The sequence below is a fragment of the Lonchura striata genome, chromosome 1, assembly GCF_050655825.1.
Source record: "Lonchura striata isolate lonStrDom1 chromosome 1, ASM5065582v1, whole genome shotgun sequence".
NCBI classification, from domain to species: Eukaryota; Metazoa; Chordata; class Aves; order Passeriformes; family Estrildidae; genus Lonchura; species Lonchura striata.
In genome coordinates this window covers 64,609,169-64,635,591 of record NC_140703.1, presented here as the reverse complement: position 1 = coordinate 64,635,591, position 26,423 = coordinate 64,609,169, and the positions used below count along the sequence as shown (strand labels likewise).

The following is a 26,423-nucleotide window of genomic DNA, read 5'->3' as shown; positions in this document are numbered from 1 at the left end:
CGGTATCTGCAGAACTGCTTTTCTCACACATTCTTACTCCTCTCTCCCACTGCAAATGGTCTTGTTCAGTAATCATTCCCCTTATGAGCCCTGTTATCCCAGAGAATCCACTGTCCCTGCTGGTCTCAGCTTTGGCCAGTGGCCAGCCATCGAGCCATCTTGAAGCTACTTGGCATTGGCTCTGTCAGACATGGGGGAAACTTGTGGCAGCTCTTCAAAGAAGTCACCCCTTTAATCCTGTTGCTACCCAAGCCTTGACATGCTAACCCAACACAACCATCAAAAAAGAAAATTATTTAAGCTATTAAGCTAAGAGACACAGTGAGAGAATTGGAGCTCATATTGGTGGTTTTGTTGTAGGAAGCGTCAAATGGTTTGGTTTTGGATGGCTGAGAAGCAGTTTCTAACTGAGAATCTAAAGACTTGGAAACCAAGCAGTTACAGTCTTGAATACTTGGCCAGTCAGTGGCCCTGTCTGCCTCAACATCTTTGGTTGCTTTATAATGAGAGAGAAATGTGGGACACATTTTTTTAATCTGCCTTTGCCAGGGCAGGCATTGTCAAGCCAGAGAGGTTTCTCTAGCCTAGTGAAATATCATCCAGTAAAATAACTACATTATTGAAAGAAGTTAAATCAACGTCTAAAATACTAACATTTATTGCAGGAATTCTATATGGTGCTGTATATTAAAAATAGTTATTTGAGGAAACTGTTCTGTTGGACTGGAGCCAACTCTTGTGTTTCAAGTAATAAAGTATTTCAGCTCAATTCACCTCTAACTTTTGATCTTGCAGCAGGTATCACCAGAAGATGGCAGGGTAAGCCAAGGCAGCTGTAAATGTCATCATGCATTAGTATAGGACCTGGAGTTAATTTAAATCTATTTATTTGTGTGATTCACTTGCTTTCCTATCACCTAGCAGCTTACTTTACAAACGTAATTGTAGCCTGGAGTAGATCTTTCTCATGAAATTTCAGGTTTAAACACGTTACTGCAAATGATTCCCAGCAGCTGAAGTCATAATAGAGGCCAAGTACCATAAACTTCCGGAGGAGAAAAAACCCACACTCCATGGGTCCCCTACAACCTCTGAAATCTTCATCAAACCTAAAGAGATCTAAAATGTAACACACCTCTCAAAAGGGTGCAGTCTTCTGTGAAAGCTGGGGACGACACTGATGGAGCTGATGGTCTGGTACCTATGCTAGAGCAGAAAAGGTAGATAGAAAAACAGTTCTGGAGTGAAAAAGACAAAAGGGCTGGAGCCCTGTCCAGCCATGTTAAACATGGGTAAGAGAGAGAAGTATCCCCCTTCAAAAGGAGAAAGCAAGTCACACAGGAATTAAGGTTAATTAATCAGAGATCAAGTAAAAACAGTCAAATCCTGCTTAAAAATCCAATACTTTTAGCCCTGCGTCGTGGTGGTAAAGTTGCACAACATGAACTCAGAGAGGGAGCAACCTGCTGGGAACAGCACCCTCAGCTCAGCAATGCGGACAGCGAGCATTTCTGAGTATTTCGTGTCGGAAGCAAGAGCCCTCCTGTCAGACAGGGGCACAGCGGCGTCACTTTGCATCTCAAGGGGCGGTCTGGAAGCAGCCCCTGTCCCGCTGCTGCAAAGGTTCCGTGATGACAGCGACCCGGTCACAGAGACATTGTCACCAGAACGTGTCCACATGAACTGGGACAACGAGGTGCAGGGAACGGGGAAGGGAGGGAGGCAAGGAGGCAGGAAGGGAGGAAGGGAGCGGGGAAGGGAGGAAGGGAGCGGGGAAGGGAGGAAGGGAGGGAGGGAGGGAGGGAGGGAGGGAGGGAGGGAGGAAGGAAGGAAGGAAGGAAGGAAGGAAGGAAGGAAGGAAGGAAGGAAGGAAGGAAGGAAGGAAGGAAGGAAGGAAGGAAGGAAGGAAGGAAGGAAGGAAGGAAGGAAGGAAGGAAGGAAGGAAGGAAGGAAGGAAGGAAGGAAGGAAGGAAGGAAGGAAGGAAGGAAGGAAGGAAGGAAGGAAGGAAGGAAGGAAGGAAGGAAGGAAGGAAGGAAGGAAGGAAGGAAGGAAGGAAGGAAGGAAGGAAGGAAGGAAGGAAGGAAGGAAGGAAGGAAGGAAGGAAGGAAGGAAGGAAGGAAGGAAGGAAGGAAGGAAAGCCATGAAAAGGATATTTAACTGACAGTATAGCAGTGGCAACAAGGGACTCGCAGTAGTGGAAGAAGCTGGTCTCCTGAACAAGGATAAAAGGCTGCCTAAGAGAAGGAAAGTTTAGTCTTCAGTCTCTTCTTCCTTCAGAAATCTTACCAATGGACACACACTGAAGATATGTGAGGGTGGAAGTTCCAGGTAAGCATGGGGCAAGCATCATACATTGCATTTCTCTTCAGACTCAGTGGAGATGTGAAAAAAGAAAGAGAGTCACAGCCAGTAGTGACAGGAGAAAAAGGTTAAAAACAAGTAGGCACGAAGGGAGAGGAGGAAAGCATGACTGGTACATGTGGTTCAGTCCAGGGTAAATGGCAAGGCTGTGCAATTCCTGAATTTCCTCTGGGACCAATCCCAGTTAATTTACTTTAAAGAAGCTCGTTTCATTTCAGAGTAGTTATTTTTGTTCCCATCCTTGTGCATAAAGTACTATGGCCTTTTCATTAAGAATGTGCACAAATTTCACTCTGTAGTGACATTCATGTCAGGCTGGAGTGCTGGCAGCAGGTTAATTTCAACCTCACAAAATAAGCATTGCTTATTTTCAGTCCCACTGTAGGGTGAAGAAAACATATAGTCCCTTCCGTTGGTTTGCTGCTTAAATAAAACTAAAAGACATTAATGTAAACTGTGAAATACAAAATCTTTAACTTAATTAATTCTCCTTCACTAACTTGAATTTTTAGGCCCTTTTCCTTAGAGCAGGATAAATTTAAAAACCTACTTCTGAAATCATTAAGGCCAGTATAAATAAGGAGTAATGGCTCATGCTAATGCTAATACACTTGTGTATAAATTAGCAAAACCAGATTTAGTTTCACTCTGTTCTGTGTTGTACTATGTCTAGTTTCACTCTGTCCTCACAGTTACATTTCAAGAGGTGTTACTATGCCTTGCACACTTGCACAATAAGTAAAACTATTAAATAAACAGGGATACAACAAAAATATGAAGTTTCAGAATATTCAGGAAATCATCATTTCCTGGAGATGAATAAACATTTTAGAAAAAACTTACCCAGCAGGAAATGAAGCTATCTGAAGTGGTCAGTAGGTTCAGGGGATGTGGAAGGGGGTTTGTTCAGAGGCTTTAAAAAAACAGAATAAAATGCCTTGGGAAATAGCTCCCTTTATTTGCTTTCTTGGCTAACAATGTTCATTTTACATTCAGCCTGCAGCACAAGAGACACAAACAGGCCCCATGCAAGATTACCAAGCTGATTGCAAACTGATACACAGCCTTCCTGGTTCTGCAGGCATCCTGAATTGGTAGCTAAAGGAGATCTTGCCGCCCTGCTGCACTCCTGAGAGCCAGAGTCAGGTGGTGAGCACAGACTATGGAGTTTCCTTGTTTTTTCTCCCACTGTTCTCTCTCTTTGCCTTTAATTCCTGTGAGTTTTAGTTTCCCACCATGACACTGTGAAGAGAAATTGATGATCTTGAACTCTCTGAGTGCTCTTGACTTGGACACCAAGAGAAAGTTATTCTGTATTTTCTACATGGTTGTCTTTACCCCAGTAAAATCAATAGGTTGAATGGAATTAAAACAGTTAATATATGTAAGGATATCATACTGAGGAGAAATAATGTGTTCACCACTTTATGTGTTAAAACAGTTTATTAAATTTGTCCTTATTTTCCATATGCCTCAGTTGCTGGTGGTTGAGGCTGTAATCCCTTTATACCTGTGGAGGACATAAGGACTTGTGGTACAAGAGCTGTGTTTTCCTGCCCAGCTGCCCAATGCTTGGCACCATGGGTCCTTAGCATTACTTTTTAATAAATATTAACATCAGCAATACCATCTGAACCTGTATCTCACTGCTGCTCTGAGGTCCGATAGAGTGGCCTTTTCAAGGAATATGCTCCATTGCTGAGGTTGTCATTCATGGAGCCTCTGGAGAAAAGACCAAAATGTGGACATGAGGAGAAAAACATGAGAGTCCTGAGAATTTAAGAGGAAGGGCAGAGAAAATGGAAGAGGCAGTGGAGAAAGAACTAATGCATGAAGAAAAAATGAGGGGAGAGATTACAGCAAAAGAAGCCAGAAAACATATATCAGGGATTTTGAGAAGAAGCAGAAGTAATATCTGGATGGATGAGAGAAGATGGACCAAGAGAGTGTGTGGAAAATTTCCAGTGGGTCTGATAGCAGAGCTCTGATGAGGCTTCACACATTTCAAACTAGAAATATGGGCCCCTCCCCAGCAAAATGGGCTTCCACTGCCAGCAAAATTGTTTCCACAGCTGAGACTGCAGTGCCAGCGAATATCTGCAATCAGCCCATCCAGGTGTTCTGTGATACAGGCTGCACCAGACTCAACCCATCAAAGCAATGGGAATAAATCTGAGGGCCAGGAATTGGGCCCCTGCTTGGCTGCTGCTGTGCAGAAATGAGAATGTAAGTAGCCAAAAAAAGACACATTTAAGATATAACTCAACAAAAATAAGAAACAGACCTTTTGACAGCAGACATGTTAACAAATCAAGTTCATGGTATAAGCACAAGCTATCCTGGAGTTGGGACAGGGACTCTGGACGCTGCTGTAGAGTCTGATATGCCAGTTTGCAGACATTCCATCTATTTCACTTTTTAAACTGGACAAACTATCCTATCTGAGCTTTTAATTAATATTGTATGAACTACACAGCCTGCAGAGATTCAAAGCCTGATCAGTTTTCATTCTCTCCCAGTGAACACCAGCGTGCCTTCTGTGGTGGGCCCTTGGTCTCAGCAGGCAAGTGCAGCAATGTCAGTGGCTGCTACATCATCATCACCACCGAGCTGTGGCACTGTTTCACGTTGTCTCAGGGGAACCAAAGGCAGGGCACTCAGTACTGCTTGTTCCACAGGTAGCTGCACGGACTTTGGAGGGGATTGCTAATCCAGTCAATTCAAACAGGAGCATGACAATTCCGTCTGATGGAAAAGAGAGAGACGCTATGACCCAGATCTGTTCTTTCAAGCATAGTTCCAACACATTGAGTGCATTATATAGCAAGGAGTAGGCGAGATTTTCTATAAACAAAATAGTAACCCAAATCCCAGTGAATGCCTCCTCATGGATCTCTACCAGCAAACAGTAAAATTAAGCTGGAAGGTGCTCTCTGGGGCACCACATCCAACTCACTGTTGCTGCAAGCAATCATGTTATAGAGTCTCCTCATAACCATTAATTCACTTTTTTTTACTAGGGCATCAGAGTGTTATCTATTTAACTATGTCAAATATTCATCTTTTTATCACTGCAACACAGACGGTTTTGTGAAGGAATTCAGTTCTTGGCCCAGAGAGGGAACAACATGGCTGCTCATGCGTCAGCTTGTCTTGGCCTCTGTCTGGTCTTTGTTTGCACAGGACTCGAATGTTCACAACATATATTTAAACTCACAATCAAATCCTGATATGATTCAAAATTATGGGAGTGCTCCACACTAGCAAAACTGAACCAAAGCCTTGCTCTGCTGGATGAAGATCATTGTAAAGATAACCACCCACTTTCCCGGGAGGCTTTCTGCAATCAACAGCTGAATGACTCTGAGTGAATATAACCCAGCTCACATATGGTGCTCAGCATGTGACTGGCAAGATCCCTGCCCTCGTGTTTCGTGGGACATGGGAAAGCTACCACATCAGGAGATGGGGTTTTCCCCAGCACCCCACAATGCTCGCTGTTATGTTTAGATTGTCCTCCCTGTGTTAGCCCCTTGCCTGGGCTGGGCTCCACTTCAGCTGTGAGGGAAGAGACCCAGGAAACTTTTCACCATTGCTCTGCCTTGAATTCTTCTTCACTGAAAACTCCCCTGGAAAAATACCCTCCTTCAGCTACATTAGCACAGTGGCAACACTGAAAGTTTGCAGTGGCACCCAGAGAGGGTTAATTTAAGCAAACTGTTGGGCAGTTTTAGAGGAGCACCAAGAAAAACTGAGTCTTGAGCAATTTCACTTTGTATTTTCTCAGCCCATTCCCTAGAACTTCTGCAGCAAGAAGCCATGGATCCAGATTGGTTCTGTTGGCTGCCTAATGTGCTTGAGGATGGTGCAAATCAAACAGAGGAAACCAAATCCCCTTTGCCTGCTTTCAAATCTGCCCAAACACAGCATGCAAAGTCAGGCAAGACACTAACTGGACACTGATTTTTCAGCCCTCGTGGTTTCAGGCTCCCTTTCACTGCACTCACAGCCCCCCAGTGCTGACAGCAGCCCCTTTCTCTGCATGAGGCAGAGCAAAAAGAATGTCCTAATGATCCCATCCAAAGCAGGAGGCTAGCAATCTCCCTCTTTGAAAGGCCAAATCACAGACAATGCAAAAGGGAGCCACCTGTCTCCTGAGGAAGCTCAAATCCACTGTAAAGGAGAGAAAGGAATAAAGGAAAATTTACCATGAATTTCCAAATGAATGATATGCCTCCTGGAAAGAAGACAGTAAATTTATTTTGGTAAATCATTAGTCAAAAAACACATTTCAGGTTGGCTGATCATTCTCTGAAGTTTGAACAAATTCAATAAATTTGTTTTGCTAAAGCAAATGAAAACTCTGGGAGGCAGGGGAGGGATGAGGAGTTAATCTATCAGAAACAGTTTGTTTAGACACTTACTGAATATAAGCCCTTCACATTTTGAAATATTTACCTTTCCTGGGTACTTATAATTGAGGTCATGTAAATAAAGGTCATGTAAATAAAATTGGTGGTAGTTAACTTTCCATCCAATAACACAAAATTAATACCCTCAGCTAAAAAATGGAAGAAGTAGGTTTGATTTCTTCCTGTGGCTCAAGGAGTGCACTCATATTCCAGAAAACTCCACTGGCCATAAGTCAGTGCTGGTGTGTTTCTGCTCTCCTGGATCCTTGTGGATGGTGCTGCAGAGTCTGCAAGTGTCCTTTCTGATTAAAAGGACTGGCTTGAACTAAAGCCCTCTACCCCTTTGGAGGACAGTAGTCACTCAGCCCATTGTTGGCTCCTCTCAGTTTTTCCCGGTGCTCTGCCAGTACCCCACGTGTGAGGCTCGGGATGCTCCAAGGAGAGCATTGCCAGGAGGTGAGGATGAGGCCAGGAGCGGGGCTGGCAGAGCTGCCTGCAGCAGCACATTGTACACTTCCTTGCAACAGGAGTAACCAGGGGTTCCTTTCAAGTCAAAGAGAAGTACAAGCTGCTGCCAGCTTTATTAATTTAATTTTCTTGGCTTTTTCCTCAGAACTCTGAGCAACAAACTTTCCATGACTTTTCACCCCAAAGTTTAGAGGGCTTTTTTAACATCTTTTCTCTACAGCAAATTAAAAATCCTGATGTTGGGAGAGTAGAACACAATCTGCATTTTAGTTATTTATTTCAAATACTTTGCAGATCAGCAAAGTAATAACTTATAACTTGGTTATTTACCCAGTCCCTCCTTGCTGCCCTCATTTGACTCATTTTCACTTTATTTAGATGTCTGAGAAAACAGACTGTTTTTTTTCCAAATTATTCCAGGAGCAGTTGTCTTTGTACTTTGGATAAAGCACCAAGGAGTCCTAATTTTTCACCCCATCCCTGGAAAAAAAATCTAAAACTTAACCTTACTACCATCTAGCATCCAAATTAATTTAATACATCACTGTCTGCTTTTCCAGTACATAGAGTGGAAAATAAAGAATCTATTTGTTTGGCATTAAAAGACTAGAAACCAAACATAGTTTTCCAATTTCATGGTTTTTAACATGTTTCATTGTATAACTGAGGGAGAAATCAGCTGAATTTCCCTCATGCCTGACCATATGATCAGAAGGCAGCTACTACAGGTACAGTTCTGTGAGGGAACTCTTTTGAAGTCAGAAGTCAAAAAGACTTTCAGGGATTTAAATGGCTTTTTAATGTGGTCTCTCTTCTGTGTGGAGTGCAGTCCATACTTAAAGAGCTTTCTATGTGCCTGTGAGAAATGCCATTCATTAAACTCATTTTTCATCTCTGCTCTACACACTGTCCAAAAGCTGAGACTCAGTAGATTCTCACATGCTTCAGTGTGTGCTCATCTTAACCATGGTTCTGTGAGGTCCCAAAACCAGCAGATTAGTCTGGATCAGATAATGTAGCTCTCAGTCTAAAGGCTGAATGTTAATACCTATTATGAAAGTAACAAAAAACTTCTTTTTCTCCTTATTCCCTAGATAGGGAAAGTCGAGGACATCTGCATTGCACTGAACTGATTCTACTTTTCACAGGGCAACCTCATTGTACTTGAATTTGGGGCCCATCACTCAGTGAGACTGCTACATGTCCCAGGCAGGTACCAAGCCTGTGGAGGTCAGGTAGGATCAGGTCCTTGTGTCCCTCCAAACACAGACCACAATCCTCAGGAGCAGGACAGGCATCATTACACTCCAGAGAGTGCCTTCTCAGGGAAATACTAGTAGGCACTGCCTCAAAAAGGGCAGAGGGGTTCCTAACATGGTAAAGTTTGCTGCCCTCTCTCGTCATGACACGTCTGGTAGGAGCTGCCTCAGGTGCACAGTGCTTTTGGGTAATGCTTGGTCTTTCCTCCATGGCACCACAGCTGGGAGATGGCTGTCTTGCACCAAAATGCCCCCTGCAATGTGCTGGGCACCATCAATGAGGGCCATGATTGTTATGAAAATCAGGTGGCTGTATGCCCTTCCTTTGAGCCTTGAGCAACAGCAGAAAGAGTGGGTCTGGAATCGCCTATTTCTCTCCTTCTTCACTGACTTTTCTTCCCTGTTAACCACTCAAGCTGCAGTGCACCCCCAGACTAAAAGAGGGGGAAAGAAATTAAAAATAAAAATCCAAACAGTTTCTGGATCACATTTCAGTATTCACAGTCTTGTCACCCAGTCCGAGTGCAACAGTCAGAGTAATTATGCAACCTTTTAAAATATCACAGTGACATATGAGGTAATGCCACTTTCTTCTCAGGCTCTGTTGGGAGCTGCTAGGCTGAGCCCTGCCGTCAGCAGTGTGTTTGGAGCAAGCACTCATCCACCTTCATTTTCACAGGGAAACAGGAGTTCCCAGAGCCCAGACAGGATGTCATGGCACAGAAACACACCTCTGATGTGAAAGTCCCCTTCATTTCTGAATGCTTGTTTGATGAAAAGAGGAGTTGCTGTAATTCTGATTTGAGAAGATAAAATATTTGTCATCTGAATAGTTTCTGAATCTAGCTGGCTGAGATTGGCTGTGAGTGTGTTCAGCCATAGGGAAGCATGGAACAAAGCTAGAGCTGTAACATTTTTAGAGCCTGATTGCTAACCCCTCTCCACAGATTTTGCCTAAAGTTACCTAGAGTCTCTGAAAAAGCAAACAACATGTTTTCTTTTACTAGACCTGTTAGCTGTTATTTTAGCATTTCTTTCTCAGTGAGCACATGGAACAAGCAAAGCCTGACTAATCCCACAACATTTTCTTCTACACCATGCAACATAGCAAGCTCATCACATCCCTCTGGACTGTAGAGGAATGAGAAACTACGCATTCCACCCCACCCTACCCCACTCGCAGTGGGTGGGAGCCCATCACCCTCATAGTTTCTGTCTTTCTCACTGGATATTTCTTCAAATGTGGCCTTGACTTGAAGCTTACATGAAGTGCTGAGGAATAGCCATGTTTCGGGCATGGATCAGCAGACCTAGCAGGAATGTATGGTCCTTCCTCTACACAGTCTGCTTCAGTGAACAAGGTCTTTGTCCTGTGCAAAGGTGCCAGACGTGTTTAGACTCTCATAAACAACTCCAAAACTCAGCCTGTTCCTACACCTGAGCATATGTTTGCACACAGACAGAGGAGCCTGCATCAGGAAAAGGAAAGACTCATGATTAATAGACAACACTGGCATGTCTGGGGACACTGAAGAGCTGTGCCCCATGAAGTCCCTGTTTCCCCAAGGAAACTGAATATTTTTAGGTTGGAAAGGACAAACTTGATTATTTACATGATATGTGATTCCTCTGCCCAAATATCTCCATGGAGAAGAGATGTCCCTGGGGAGGACTGCCTCTTTGGGTCAGCAGTAAGAGAAAAAGGTATTTTTTAAAACAAGTGACAAAGAGGACCCAGGCAGCTAAAAGATACTCACTCATTCCTTGGTTCTTGGAAAAATTAAGGAGCAAGTCTTTATGCAGGTCATTTCAGTGCAAGCGAAAGGAAAGAGAGCAACTCTTTCAGCCAGCATGGATTAACAAATGTTGAACTCATCAATAACCTGGACAGGGGAATGTAACAAGCCCTCAGCAAGTCTCTTGGTGGCACCATACTGGGGGGAGTGGCTGATAGACTGGATGTCACCCAAGGACCCAGACAAACTGGAGAAATGGGTCAGAAGAAACTCCATGAAATGCTACAAAGACCAGTGCAAAGCTTGCACCTGGGTAGGATCTACCCACCACGCTCAGCACAAGACTGGAGTCAACCAGCTTTGGGGAGTTGCTTTGTGGATATGGATCTTGCTGATTCCAATTGTGGGAATGAGAGCTGTGCAGATACTGAGCGGTATTAGCAGAAGTGTAGGCAGTGTTCTGGAGAAAGTGGTTATTCCTCTCTTCTCAGGACCTGTGAAGATACATCTGGAATAGTGTGTCCCAGTTTGGGCCCTGATCAAAAGTAAAGAAAAATTTTTACAGTGATGGTGGTTGAGCACTGGCACAAGTTGTCCACAGAAATCGTGACATCTCCATCCCTAGAGGTACTCAAAATGCAACTGGACAACACTAAGCAACCTGATCCAACTTCAAAGCTAGGCTTGCTTTCTGCTGAAGGCTGGACTACAACACCGCCAGAGATCCAGCCTGAATTTTTCCACAATTCTATGATTTATGATAGCTCTCAGCAAATCCTGTGCCATAATGTTGTTGAAAAAATGGTCTATACTTTTACAAGGGGAATGTTTCAAGCAGTATCAGCACTTCCTATTAAAATTTTGGCAAATGCATATGTCAATATTTTTAAAATGTAATTGAACATTGCTGCTTTGATTATTTTCCCTACTTTCAGGAAGAAAATAGATTATTAGTAAACATGAATTTTCTAAAATTATATCATAAAAATTCTGGCAAAACCCTCTGGAAATACATTGTAAAAATAAGCAGAAAAAGTATCAATTTCAGATCATAAGGAGTGGAAAGATCTTCAAAATGTCAGAAATAGTGAAATAATTTAACTAGCTCTGTAATTTCTATAATGCAATAAACATATGCATTACCTGCTGGGTAAAAACCATGAAGACATTTTCCATTTGAATTACACGAATTCAATCCCATAATTTCCATTCTTTGGTGCTCATTTTCCTTAAATTATCTCCTGAAAGAGTTTCTTGGCAAATATGTTCCCTGGAACAATTCACTTCAAATAAATGTTGCACACATTGCAGAAAAAGCGAATTTCACTTTCATAATTGCCCCACATTCTCACTACAAACTGTAGCATGTGAACAGTAGTGCTGCACATAACCTTTATGCAGCTCTGGACACATGAGTTTCCAGCAGCAAATATTTCTGATTATTTTCTCACAAACATCCAGGCAGATGAGGCTGCCCCTTCTTTGTTTATGCTTAGCTATGCAACACAATGACAACATCCTTCTTCTGATGTTCCTATTGGTGCTGCCAAGAAAAGTAACCACTTTGTATGTCAAAAAGCATTGGTTTTATGGGAGCACCTGGTAATCTACCACGCCATCTACCTGGAAAACCAAGAGAGCTCTGAAATATCAGAGGTGGCACAGTCTGCACCCTTTCCACCTGTATTATTTTATGAGCTTGCACAAAGAGCAGCCTAATATAACTGAATTGTCCTAATCCTAAATGAAATCCTAAACTGATTTCATTTGTGTAATTGCATCATCTCAAGATGATATGACTGTACTTGGATTTTCCTCTACAGAGTTCCAGACATTGGGCTGAAGTAATGTCCAAGATATGGCTAAATGCTCATGCAGCACATTGTTGGAAAATCTCACCTTGGGAGTAAATTCTGACCAACACTGATCTGAGAGCAGAGGCATAGCCTCAAGATGGAGTTAATAAAAAACAGATCCACATCACTTCTATTAAAATCATTGCTTATCGGTCTGGCCAGTATTGTGTCACTGCTCTTTCATTTTGTCTTTGATTGTTCACATCTAAATCTTACCTCTTCTCTTGTAGCAAAAGATTGTTCTTTATTATTCTATGTGCCAAAATACTTCTAGTTATGGACACAAATATGTCAGTAACTATGTAATGTCAACACTAAGTAATTCTTTTAGTAGATGGTAATATAAGGAAAAGAATGGAAATCCTTTCCACTGAACTGATTTAATTCACACGAAAACCCATACATAGAAGACAGAATTTATGACAAAACCCAAACAAAACAAAACTGGGCTTAGATCTTTAGGCAGTAAAAATGGACTACTGTTGTCATGTTTCCTCTTCATTCTGAATATCAGTATTTTTGAACTTATTTCCTTTAAAATATCATATTTATATTATTACCCACTTTTATCCCTAACTTGGTGCATATTTTTTATTCTTCTTCTTTTCCCAAATGTTTACAGCATGTATGAGGCTGCACTAATAAAATTTTCCCCTTCCCTGGATTATTAAGACAGCCAGTAAATAAGATACATTTTAGAAACAATCTTTGCAACACCTAAAGGCATTCCAAGTTGCTCCATTTTGTGGACATTCACCCAGATTTCATGTTATGTGAAATGATTTTTAAAAATTTGATTTAATTTTTTGGGTGAAACTTTGTTAGACTTAGAGAAATGCAATTCTGAAGTATAAATGCTGTTCTTCAGCTTGCTTTAATAAGTATGATGAAGTCAGTATGGTTATGTTTCCTTTCTCCAGCTGAGACTCTGACCTTCAGTATAACATTTACCTCATTTTCTTCTTCCATTAATTAGTCTAGGCTATAAAAATGGTTTGTCTGGCAACATTTAGTCTTGACAAAACAATGCAGGTTATTGATCATAATTTTACTGTCTTCTAGATGTTCAAAGATTATTTTTCTTATCAGATGTTGAGTTTTGGATTAAAGTACTTTAAAAATGGTAATTACTAACAATATTCTCTTTTTTGAGGCTTGCTAGTGTTCTTCTCTTCTTATTCCAGTCATTTCACAGTGCTTTCAGGTTTTTAAAAAGTAACTACTGCTTGTTGTCTGGTAAGCCAAAATTCTTGCTAAGACCTAGCTCATATTACTTAACCTGTTTGTCTTAACCTTAAAGTAACCATATGATGGAATTATGAAAAATTAGCAACACTTTATTTTTTAGAGAAGCACTTTATAAAGGGATTCATTGCCTTGATCTGGAATTGCCACTAATTGTGTGCCTGTTCACAATTAATAGTGGATTGTTTCCTAGGTTTTTAATTTTGCATTCTTTAGAAGTTAAGGATGAGGATTTTATTTACCTTATAGTATAGAAGGGAACCATATTCTCCTCAGAAACAAGAAAAAAAAGGGATGAAAGCTTTCATTTTCTTTAACTTCAATGACTAATTCACAGAACACACACAAATTCACCCAGATTACACTTATTCCACACTAATGCCAATAAAAAACACTTACTGAATATAACAGTTTCTGAGTAGTCCTGGAAGGGTTTCCTTACTCTTCCCCTCACTGTATGTTTTATTGCCTGTCCCCTTGTGATTTGAAGTCACAATCAATGGAACAATCTCTTGTTGAGGCTACATGTGCTCTTCTCAGCTGTAATCCTAATTCTCTTCCACTCAGCACAGAATCACAGAATGGTTGAAGTTGGAAGGGACCTTCAGAGCTGATCTAGTCCCACCCACCTGGTAAAAAAGGGTCACCTACAGCTGGCTGGCCAGCATCATGTCCAGTCAGCTTCTTACTACCTCCAAGGAGAGACAATCCACAACCTCCCTGCACAACCTGCGCCAGTGATCGGTCACCCTCACCGTAAACAAACCTGTTTTATGATGTTCAGAGAGCACTTTCTGTATTTTAGTTTGGGCCCATGGCCTCTGGTGCTGTCTCTAGGCACCACTAGAAAGAGCCTGGCTGTGTCCTCTTTATCCTTCAAGTATTTATACACACTGATAAGGTCTCCTCTGAGCTCTTCTCTTCTCTTCTCTTCTCTTCTCTTCTCTTCTCTTCTCTTCTCTTCTCTTCCTCTTCCTCTTCCTCTTCCTCTTCCTCTTCCTCTTCCTCTTCTCACAGGAGAGGTGCTCTGGTCTCTTAAACATTTTTGTGGCCCTTTTTTGAAGTGTCTTCAGTATGTCCATGTCTCTCTTGTTCTGAGGAGCTCTGGACCAAACCCAGTACTACAGATGAATTTCCCCATTCACATCAAAGAGGCCATGGACAAATTTTTTGGGTTTTCATCAAATTTTGCAGAAACTAATCATCTGTGCACTCCTACAACGTGTGTCCTACCCCTACAGTAAGTCTGTCATGAATGAATTGTAATGAATCAGAAAAATTTTTTCTTGCCAGCCTGCCCATTATTCTCAAATCAGCACTGAACAACACAAAAAACCCCATTAGAGTAAATGGAAAAACTCGCTGCTGATTTCTGCTGGTGAAAGTTTGACCAGGACCCCTCTGGTATTGCACCTGGTTAGCTTGAATAAAAACTATTTTTTACAGTTTTAGATAGATAAGAAACAATTTTTCAGTTCATGTAGGAGAATAATAAAGCAATGCTTTCCTCTACTATCCAAGGAAACTTATTAGAGTTTTTTTTTTATCTTTCCTAAGTGCACTAAGAAATAATACATGTTTTTTGTGATTTTGCCAAGCAGCAAGAATGTAAGCTTTCCTATGCTTCTCCATCAATTACTTCATGGCTATAGTGGAAAGATAGCTGCACTCAGGGGCCAAAGGATGATTTACTCATCACAGTTAGTACAGTTAACTGAATCTTTGGCTTATTTAGCAGAAAGACAGGTATCTGCTAGCATAGAGGCAACAGTTTGTGAAAAACTGTTTGTGAAGAAATTACTCATGTTTTGGGAAGTCCCTAAAACATGATATTTAAACTGAGGGCACTTCAATTGAAAGAATGAAGCCAGTGTAATCTAACAGCAGCAGTGAATTCAGTGGTAGTTTTAGGAAGTATCAGGTTTTGTGATCACTTTGGGAGATGCGGAAAGTGAATCTTCAGTGATTGCATAGATATAATCTCAATTACCTCAACTATAATCTTGGATAATTTCTGCAAATGCCAGCATTGCTTCATTACAAAGAGGGGACCATCATCCAGATCCTCTATGGTCTTCTAGCTAGAATTCAAGTTTTTTTTTTCACCTCTCTCTCTTCTCTATCATCCAGACTCTTCCTTCAAGGCTTTCCAGTGGACAGCTGTCTCAAAGTAAATTAAGCAATCCCTCACACGTGGCAGCAAAAGACTGCTGGGTGTGCTAAATGTGCTGGGCTGTACAGAAACTAGCAGTAACTCTCTGCTTCTGGCCTTCCTCATCCTGAATGCTTTGGACTATGAAAATGGCATTACACTGGATAAAAGCTCCCCAATAAATGTTCAGTGGAGGAAGCAAAATGTTCTTGTTCAAACCTAGAATAAAGGACCATAGGCAAGGCTGGATGGGGCTTTGAGTGACCTGATCTACTGGAAGGTGTCCCTGGCCATGGCAGTGGGGTTGGAACTAGGTGATCTTTAGTGTCCCTCTCAAACCATGTTATGACACTCTGACCATACAGCAAGATTCACTTAGGTATGTATTCTTACCATGCTGTTATTTTTCCTGTAACTAAATAATTGCACAACCTCACTTCAAATAATATCAGAAAAAACAAATAGTCAGAATAAGATTCATGCACTTACACTGTAATATAAGGGTTCTGCTGTTTGAAAACCTTACTTTGTGGATACAGGCATCAGATTAATGCAGAGGTTTCCTAAACTGACACCAGCCTCATTAACAACACCACTATAATTGTCTACTGGCACATTGGATTACTACTATGTGCTGAAATAACCAATAAATGACCAATCAATGAACTATCAGGACATGACCATACATGCATCAAAACAAAGATTATAGGCTTCAGCTTCCTTTTCCCACAGGCATGGCTGTTGGTTCAATTACTACAGCATTCTCCAGGTGGTGCCTATCAGAAATTGAAATAAGGGGATACGTGGCTACAAGCAGGAACCTTGAGCAATATGACAAAACTTGTTTCACAGGCATGACTGACCCATGGAACTGCATACATTCTCAAAACATAATAAATGCAAAGATGAAAGAAGAGATTACAAACTGCAATATTTTTCTTATTAGCTTAGTAAGAAAGCCGCTGATGGGAACTGACCGCAAAAGATGCATGAACAATGAAGAATGAAAAACTGCATTTAAATACTGTATAGGAAAAATATAAAAATGAAGTAGTCTTAAGACATAGATCATTAATAGTGAAATCAAGGAAAATTTTCACATAGCTTTTCTCCAAGATGGCAGCTGCTCTTAGGAGCTGATCCAAACCCTACTGAATTCAATGGAAAGATTTAACTTCAATGGTCTTGGGATCATTTTCACTTTTGGCTGAGAGAGTTGCATTACTCCAAGTTAAAAGAAAGAAGACTTGGCAAACCATAACTGAGACTACATATTTAGGGTCAAAAGACCTTAGTTGCTAAGACAAATCATCCCTGATATGATTCCACCATATCCAGAGGATTTGCTGAGTCAGTTTTGTAGAGACTGATGACACCATTTGCGATTTTCAATGAGTTCAGTTTGTAAGTCAGGGTAAAAGTTGATCCAGTGGATGTGACCAAACTGTAAAGTTTAGTTAAATAAAATACAATAGTCCTATTGGTTTAAATAACTGCAGAAATTTTTCTTAATGCATTAAGCGGCTATATTTTATGTCTATAACCTCATAGCTATGAAATATAACTCTCCAATGATACAACTATTCTATATAACTCTCTTCCCAGCAGCTGCTGGTGGGAATTTCACTGTTTCTGAAATAAATGCGATATGCATACATACCTTACATGGAGGGAAAGGGAGAGCAATAGGAAATACAATGAGTTGACTCAAGACATGTCATTTATTTGCACACATTTTTAATGTTTTCATGTCTCAGAAGTGGTGGAGGGAACCTGAGCCACTTGTGAATTATGAAAGGCCATCAATAACTCATAGCAATATATGACACATCCATTCAGGTCATCCAGACTTACTCCATGCTTGGATCTGTTTATCTAACACCAGTTTTAGTTTAGTCTGTACTGTGTGTTGATTTCATAGTACATCATGTAACAATGAGACCTCTTGGCTACACTCCCATGTAAGATGACTAAGTTTGAAGTATAAGAGAACCTGAAACAAATTTTCAGAGTATCAGTTGGTTGAACTGAACCGCACATATCTACTTCCAATGACATGTTGTGAGCATTAAGTAAAATAACTTAAATATATCAGATTGGTTGTGTGCACGTGCATCTGTAAAAACACTCTCACATTTCATACAGTTGAAACTCAAACCTTTTCCTCATGCTTGTTTCTCTCCCTAAGAAACTGAAATAGCAAACATGCAATAGAGATTACTTTGATAGTAATAGCACAAGACACTCAAGTACTGCAGAGATGAGCATAATAGAAGAATGAAATGAATTGCAATCCAGTTTTTTGCTGTCTTAAAAGAAAGCTAAAAGGCACATTTTATTCCCAGTCACATATCTGAAATTCAACAATTAGGTATAATCCATATAGAGACAAGGGTACAATTTACTTTGCTATTCTTAAAAACTGTGCAGGCTACAGCTACACATGTTTTAATTATAACTACTTTGCAACAGCTCTCAGACAATAAACCATATTTGAAAATGCAGTTCTGGAAAAAAACTGTGATTTTAAATGGGTTTTCTCCAAGGAATCTGAAACAACTGATTAGAAAATATTAAACTTTTCTGCTAGTTCCTCTTGGTAATACTCACGATATCAAACTGACCAGGCAGTGCCCATTATTGGCTGCCAAAAGTTCATCGTGATACCCTGGGGTGGAGCTCATTTCTTCCAGCCCCAAGCACCCCTGTGGTTATCACTTCATGAGCTAATGTGAGCTCAGTGTGGGGGATACATGGCACGTGGTACACCGTGGGGGCTGTGGTGAACACATAGTCTAGGCCCTGCTGCATACTTAAAAGGTGCCTAATGCTAGCACTGTCATCACTACTCACACGTGCAAATTCTCAGTACAGACCAGTACCCAACAGCTGTACAGCAAGACAGGAGGCATTTTGGTGACCTAGAAATGTGCTTTTTGGGATGGCTGCAAACATTCAGGCCTTTGGACAAGCAGCCCACCTGGCTCTATATCAGCCAAATGCTACATAAACTATTTTGTAGTGTCCCTGCATCAACTTGGCATGAAAAAAAAGTCTCCAAACTTCTCATATCACATGTGCTGTTTGAAGCAGACACCGAAGTCATTTATCTGCACAGTTGTTCTCTAACTTGACAAAAAAACCCAAGACAAAGGGTCTTTGATATCAAAGAAAAATTAATTCCATGCACGCAATTCTTGGTCTTTTCAACTACTTTAATCAAACTCTCATGGTAAGTCGTTTCACATTTTATACATGAAATAGAACATCCTGTTTATAAACCAGAACACTCCACAAACATTGTTTTTGCCAGGGCAGGAGAACAGCTCTCAGGCAAACGACAACACAAAACAACCCTTTTTACAGGCTGCTGGGCACTCCACACCACAAGATAAAGTCAGGGTTACCTGTTTACAGCCAGAAGATGGAAAGGAAGCTGGTCCTATCTTTTGCTATCAAAACCTTCCCTCAACTTAATAGCAAATGTGCCCATCTAAAAGTGACAGGACACGCTGCAATTAGTTTTAATTCTTTCTCCTTCACTTACCCCTTTAGAAAGTCTCTTGTGTTTTTCCCTCCTATCACCTCAAAATTGGCTTTAAACAACTGATATATCAACTTTCATCAAACTTTTGGTATTTTGGTTGGTTTATTGGTTGGATTTTTTTTTTTTTCCAAACAGGACATCTAACTTATTCAAAGTTAAAATAAAAGCATTGGTTGCAACATGACAACTGAATGAGCTGTGAAGCATAGTGGATGATCCCTACCACAAATACCCAGAGCTGCAACCTACAAAGTCAAAAGTGCACAATTTTATAAGTGAAAGAACCACCAGATTTAAAGCTGGAAGGAGATGGTTAGGATGGCTGAGGTTCTGCCAGGAAGTATTTCCATACCTGACAGGTTTCAGAAAGTGCAGGGTTAAAAAAGGGCTTGTCTGCTCTTTCAACAGGTTGCCCACCAGTCCTAAGCTTTGCTGGTGAAAGCTTAGGATAGCAGCTCAGAAAGCCAGACTACATGGAATTTTCTTCGTAGCACATGAGAGGACAATCTTCTAGAAACAAACCACCATAATTTACAGAGCTCTAGAGAAGCTCACGTGTCAGCTACCATCAGTGCTCCTGCCTTGGGGATGAATGGATGCCAGAAGACTACAGTGCTTCCCACAAGGCTACAACTCTTCAGATCCAGATGTAAAACTTCAAGTAAAAGAAAGAAAAGCAAAGGTAAGAGCCTATTATTTTATAGTTAGCACTTTTCCGAGTTCTTTTATGAGCAGACTAGCCAGATCAAATCCTACGAACCTGATTCTGACATCACCACATTAAATATATTGTATTATCTCTGTCAATTTAAATCAAACCACTGCTGATTTATCCTACTATTAGATCAGAGTTAGGCAAATTAACTGTTCAACATGACTGCAGAAGTCAGGTGCTCTGAGAATAGTGTTGATGGATCCTATGCACATACTTAAACACAACAAAACAGAATACACCAGAGCCTAACACAAATCTGGCATGAGACCAGGATCTAAGCCTTGTTTTTCTCATTCATACATCACCACCACATTTTTCAAGTGTCATTAAGTTAAGATACATCACAGTCCATCATTTAAAACCATTAAGTAGACCTTTTTGGGTCAAAAATATGACCTTTCATACAGCTTGGTCTGAAAAGAAGAGCACTTTCCCAATGTGGCAAAGGGAATTAAGCAGAACAATGCAACACACTATCAACAAGTAAATCTAACAGCTTCATCACTAATTAATTATGATTTCCACAGGATTTATGCTTCATGGTTCACTGCACCTTCAAACAAATCACAACAATGAACTCATCCTTGTTTCACCTACAGCCCCCCCACAACAACCTCAGTTCCCTCATTTCTCCTCACTGCAGGGTTCTTCAGTCCCCTACCACAACATCCTTATGCCCTTTCTATTCTTTCTTCTCCTAGGTAGATCTTCTATCAACTTTGTCTAGCTTGCTGGTGGGCCAAGAAAAATCAAGACCTTTGTAGGGACCAGGGCTACATGAGCACAGTTTGACTGGCAAGGACACTCTATATTGGTTGCTTAACCAGCCAGTCAGAAGTCAAACACTTTTCCACAACAAAGTCCAGAAGAGGGCTTCAGGTGCCCTGTGATGAATTCTGCTACATTTTTATTTTGGAAGGAGAATACAGGACATGGTGAAAGCCAGGTAACTGTGGATGTATGTACTCTTTCACCATACATCTCACAGACCTTTTGCAGAAATTTTGTATATTGGAGACTTAACCCTCTGTTAAATCTTAATGAAATTGGCTTGTGAATTGAAACAATAACAGTGAGGAAAAGAACTGACATACCCACCTTACTTTAAGAACTACCACTGATACCACAGAAGCACATGAAAAGATGTTTATTAAAAACAGAGATTTGCTCACACCATTTAAAATGCTTCCTTTTGTGCAATTTTCATGTAACTGCTCAAAACAGTAAAGTAATGGACATTTAAGGTGATAGAAAAATCTGAGAGTTGCAGAAAAAGGTTAGTATTACTCCCCTTCTCTGAAGTAGTATTTCTCTGAGTATTACTCACCTTGGCCAATGGGACAAGACTTTCTCTAGCTGCTCTTCACATGTCAAATCTAAAAATAAAAATTATCAGGTCTAAGAATTACCTAGGGTCTTTTTGAAGCTTCTTGCAGTGTTTAGAAGAAGAAAAATAGGAATTCAACTCACATATTCTTTACAATCTTCTGTTAACAATAAAGTTTCAATGTTTTTGCAAGTCCTGCTGTCAATAATTACCCTTCAGCTCCAGAACAGCTTTTTTGCTTCCATCCTGAACAATTGCTTGTTGTGCACTCAAGCCATAGGCACTGCAACTATTCCCAGCTACTTTGAATTCTAGTCAATATTTGCAATGTCCAAGGTTTTCCTCCATTTAATTTATTTAGGCATTTGTAACAGATGGGTGAATGACAACAGCTGATAAAGATAACAGCAGAAAGGCACACCAGTTAATTCACAATCTCACTTAGAAATCAGTCTGTTCTGGTTATCACCTTCCTCTGCTTCGGTTTCAGCATGATTTTTAGCAACCATGCTTCTCACAAAGTCCTGGACTCTGCAAATAATGCTTAAGAGTTAAACCACTCAAAATGGAAGTAACAATGTTATAAAATTGTCTACTGCCTCCATCGTTTAGACAGCTGCAGCTAAACTGAGGGTGGTGTGGAAGCAGACAGAAAAATGGAACAGGCAATTATTTTTCATGCACAAATCACTAAGATTCTATAGAAACATTGTGTATAGTTAGAATATAAGCATTCCAAAAGTGTCCAGCGTTTCTTTCCTGTTCATGGTACTTCATGATCATGAAAGTTTGGAAATACCCACATATTCTTTTCATCCCAGCAGGAGTTAAGGCTGTTAGTCAACATGCCAGGATGCTTTATTACCACTGGGAGCTCAGGTCAGTCCATCTGTACCGTTACTTGAAGATGGAGAGTTGTACTCTAGTAATTAATACATTTCCACCTCTTGTCTAATTAAAGAGATCTAGTGCATTCATTCTCATTAAAAAAGAAATGTGGAGCTTTGCAGTTTCTCCAGTTTGGGGCTGTAAAAGAACTTCAAACATCAGAATAATTTTCTAAAAGTAATGAGTTCCCTCATTCTAGTTGGAGCTACAGCCCTGGTAATAAAGCATCTTTGCTAAAAACTGCTGTCTGCAGACTGATTCATTCTGGTGGCATGAGAGAGAGATTCAGACTGAGCGTGCTCTGCAGGGAATCTGTGACAGTCTTTCATCAGCTGCATATTCTTGACTTATAAAAACAAAAGCAAAGGCATATTGTGAAGATCATGGAGCCTCATTGCTGGGCTGCAGAGTGTTTTAGCTGAAGATTTCAGACTCGGATACAACAGCATACTTGAGAAAAGGGTGCCATGTAAACTTAAAATCAAGTGTGAGATTTCTGTCTCCATCACTGTCTGTACAAATCAACAAAATCCAAACTATTCTTCCTCAAGGCATCTTGTGGATTTTATTTTTCTCTTAACAGACCCACTCTAGTCCTTTGAAGTGGCAAGTGGAGACAGTGGCTTGTCTCTCTGGGGTAATATGCATAATGAATGTGTTCACATACAACTGCCTCCTTTCTTGGCATATCTGCAGGATACTTGCACCATATTCTCATCCAGATCATACCAGTGTAAATCCTGAATAATTTAGACAGAAATCATTACAGCTGAGGAGAAAAAGTGCCCAACAGACTCCAACAGGAGACTGGCCTAAGTAAAGTCTGCAAAACTACTGTAAAGATACCTCACAGAAATGTCTTCCGAAGGCAATGCCAGAGTGCTAAGCTCCTCATTTACATTACCTTACTTGGTTTTCCAAATTAGTCAATATTAGGGAAGAGACAGTAGCTTGGGTTACAGCCTACCTTCCCTTTGCTTTGCACCTTCTGACACTGCTGGGCCTCCTGGGAGGGAGGAGCAGTTGTTCTGCTCCTTCGAGTGTGGGAACCACAGGCATTTCTGGCACTTGCATGCAGAACCTTCAATATACTCTCTGCTCTACTCACACCCACATTAAGCATAAAAGACAGTGTTTTCCATCAACACATATCAAAGTGCCAGTACTCTGAGATGAAAAACTGAGGGAAGAAGGGAAATTCAGCTAAGAAAATCAAACCACTGCCATCAACCCATTGAAAACTCTTCTAAAAGCTTTTTTTTTCTTCCATATTCCCCACCAGAGTGCCAAACAAACAGTAATTAAAACATATATTATGCTCAAAGGCACAGATTATTCTTCCCACTGGATTTCTTGAGTGGTTCTCCTGTCTTCTTGCATCAGTGTTTCAAACTGTGAGCTTTCTGAGACATGACTTTCATTATCTCTGGGTCATTAGCAGCTCATAACTCAATGTCAGATAATACTGATAAAGAGAGACAAAGGGCAGACCCTTTTCAAATTGTGGAGCCAAACATATTGCACTGCATTGTGTAAAGTCAAAACTGTATGCATTAGTTTCCAGGCAGTGACAATGCTGGACACTTGTCTGGCTAAGAAAACTGGATGGCACGGCACATTGCCTTCAGCAGTGGGATTCACACAGCTGCTCAAAGACACACTTTGACAGCCACGATGAGTCAAAGATGGGTCTTCAGGGATCTTGGTCACCAGAACAGAACCCATGACTCAGATTACTTTAGCTAGGGCAGAGATTCTTTGTAGCTTCAGAAAAATAGTCTAAAAATAGTCCTGAAAACCCCAAACTTTGCATTCCACTGTCATCAATAGGAACCACAACCCACAGCAATGTGTTTGGACTTCCACACAACTTTGGGATTTCTGCACCAAATGAAGAAGATGCCTCTAGCTAGTTAGCACTTGCAGGGCTCCATGGGATCTGCCAAAGTCACCTTGGAAAGCAGGCCTAGGATCACTCTTTTAATAATCTCAGTATTTTATAGAGGAAGTAATTTTTTTAAGAGTATCCTAGTGACTATGCATTCACTTGGAAAGCAGACCAGCCCTGGGGAACATCGCACTAGATGAACAGCTTGACCTTGAGAAGCCTGAGTCATCTCCCATCTTGGTTTTTATTCAAGCCACATAATCCCCACATTATATGACCATAACACCAGTTCAGTAGGAAAGGTTGGAAGAACCCTTCCACATGACCTTATTTTCACAGGTATGACTCAAGGTACTCCCCAGTTCAGTAGTGAATGTGGGTTTGAATGCCCTCAGGCTGATGAGGGTGGCATACGCAGTTTACCTACTCCTTAGTCATAGCATATAACTTACAATCTAATAGGTAAAGGCACTGAAGTTTTCCTGTTGGGGCTTTTTTAACTGAGGAAAGGACTGCTGATGGTGAGCATGTTCCTATCTCATGTTCTCTGTGCAAGAAGCATGACTCTGCAACCACACTCTTCAGGTAGCCATGAAAAATACTTCTCTGATAGTTAGGAACATGATGCAGCCCAAAGACTGTTGGTTCTGTCAGCATCCAGAGGCTCTCAGGGACCAAATGGGAGATGGTCATACAAGGAACCTGCTGAGAGAGCGAGTTTGGGGAATCATAGATTTAATTCACTTATAACTAATCAAGGTGGCGGTAATCTTATTAGATTATATATATAATATAGATTTATATATCTATAATATTTTATATATTATATAGATTTCTATATATGAATCATATAATCATATATATTATGATTATATATATAATCTATTATATAATATTAGATTTTATATTTATATATAATCATCTATATATATATAATCATCTGGTTTTCTTTTACTCACCTGAAATATCCTCTTTGTTGGCAGGGTACTGCCAACAAACCTCACCAGTTGCCTGAGGCAGGGCTCCAGCACTCAGCTGTCACTGTGGCTCACTTGTAGCTTTCTGGAAGCAACTGAACAAATTACACCAGGGTGTGGATACTCTCTAGGATAGCTGGTCTCTTAAGATGAGTTATTAGGCTGAACTGAGAGCAGTATATGGGATTTTTTGCCAGACCTTCAAATAAAATAACTGCTTCCACATGACTTCCAGAACCTTGTTTTGTCAGCAGAACAAAAAAAAAGTTCAATATTGCTAATTAGGAATTCTTTTTTTAATTACAATGTCAATAATTTTTCTTTCAACTTCTTATTTCTTTTTCTGCAAATGTCTATTGTGCTTTAAAGCCTTCTCAGTTAAATAAACTAAAAAGCAACTTCAGTCGTGATCCTAGATAGACACAGCTGAGCCATGTTTAATTAGTCTGGATTTTGCTGCTAAATAGATTTTTAAAATTAAATCCACATCTTTGCAAGGATGCTAGGGGGAAAGGATGAAAATGCAGTATTACTTAACCTTCTGAAATTCTTTTACTCTGGTGTAACATGTCACTGTGTTAAAATTCCCCTCTTCCACTGCATACACACCTGAACATATGAAGTGGAAAAATGGTTTTAGAAGTTGGAGATACTAATGATCAAGTTTTGAAATGGGAGACTGAGTCTGCCATTTTCAACATGTAAAATTACACAGACATCTCAATTTAAGTATAAACTCTATGCTTGAGGTACAGAGGTAGGTGGCAATTCTACCAATACTTGGTGAAATACTAACAACACAAATTTGGCTCCTTGATTTCTGAAGAGCAAGGAAATTGTATTGGTTCTCTGATGGATTTTCGTGACAGGATAAGATGTTGATCTGCCTCAAAGCTCAACAGGCGGAGGGTACTAAAAAGCACAAAGTGCCAAAGGGGGAGGAGGCTGAATATGGAAACTCTGAGACTCCAGAGAGAGTTTAACAGGATCAGAGGAAGCTTTGTGTGCATAGGTTGGCATGAACATGGCTTTGGATGCCAGGCCTATTTAATCAAGATGGCAGGAAAGTGATTTGAAACAATAGTGCTTCTATTGAGAAAAGTACCTTGGACACTTTGGAAACAGAAAATCTAAAAAAAACCAGTTTAGAACCATGTGCTTTCTTTTTCTTGATAAGGGTCTGCTGCCACCTCCAGCTCAGCTGTCACCATTGCTAAGTGTCTCCTGCCTTCAATCCGGTAAACACCATGATCATGATCCCAAATGGCCTCACCTGCATGTGGCGCTGAATAACCTGAAGGTCTGAAGCTGAGGCATCCAGGAGCTCCCATCGCCCTGCCAGGCTGCAGAAATCCCAGCGTTGCTTGCTGGGAGGCACTTCAGCCAGGATTGATAATGCCATCTCTACCTGCAGTGCTGGCAGCTTCCAGGCTCCTCATCTGTTCCTGAAGTTACCATGTTCAGGCTGGAAAGGCTTTAAGGCTATTTGATCCTTCCCAGAAAAATCGTGGTAGAAATAGGGCAGGAGCTGCATGATGACAGCCCAAGCACAGCCCACATGTCCATAACGAAATTCACCAGTGAAGACACA

General features: G+C 40.7%; 1 long non-coding RNA gene across 1 annotated transcript; it reads left to right on the top strand.

Annotated features, from left to right (window-relative positions):
* Positions 1-1,873: 1,873 nt before the first annotated feature.
* On the top strand, positions 1,874-23,485 carry LOC146768701 (uncharacterized). Its single transcript, XR_014954900.1, has 4 exons — positions 1,874-2,329; positions 3,359-3,511; positions 19,446-19,719; positions 20,454-23,485. It is a non-coding gene; the product is annotated as an uncharacterized LOC146768701 (long non-coding RNA).
* Positions 23,486-26,423: the final 2,938 nt, after the last annotated feature.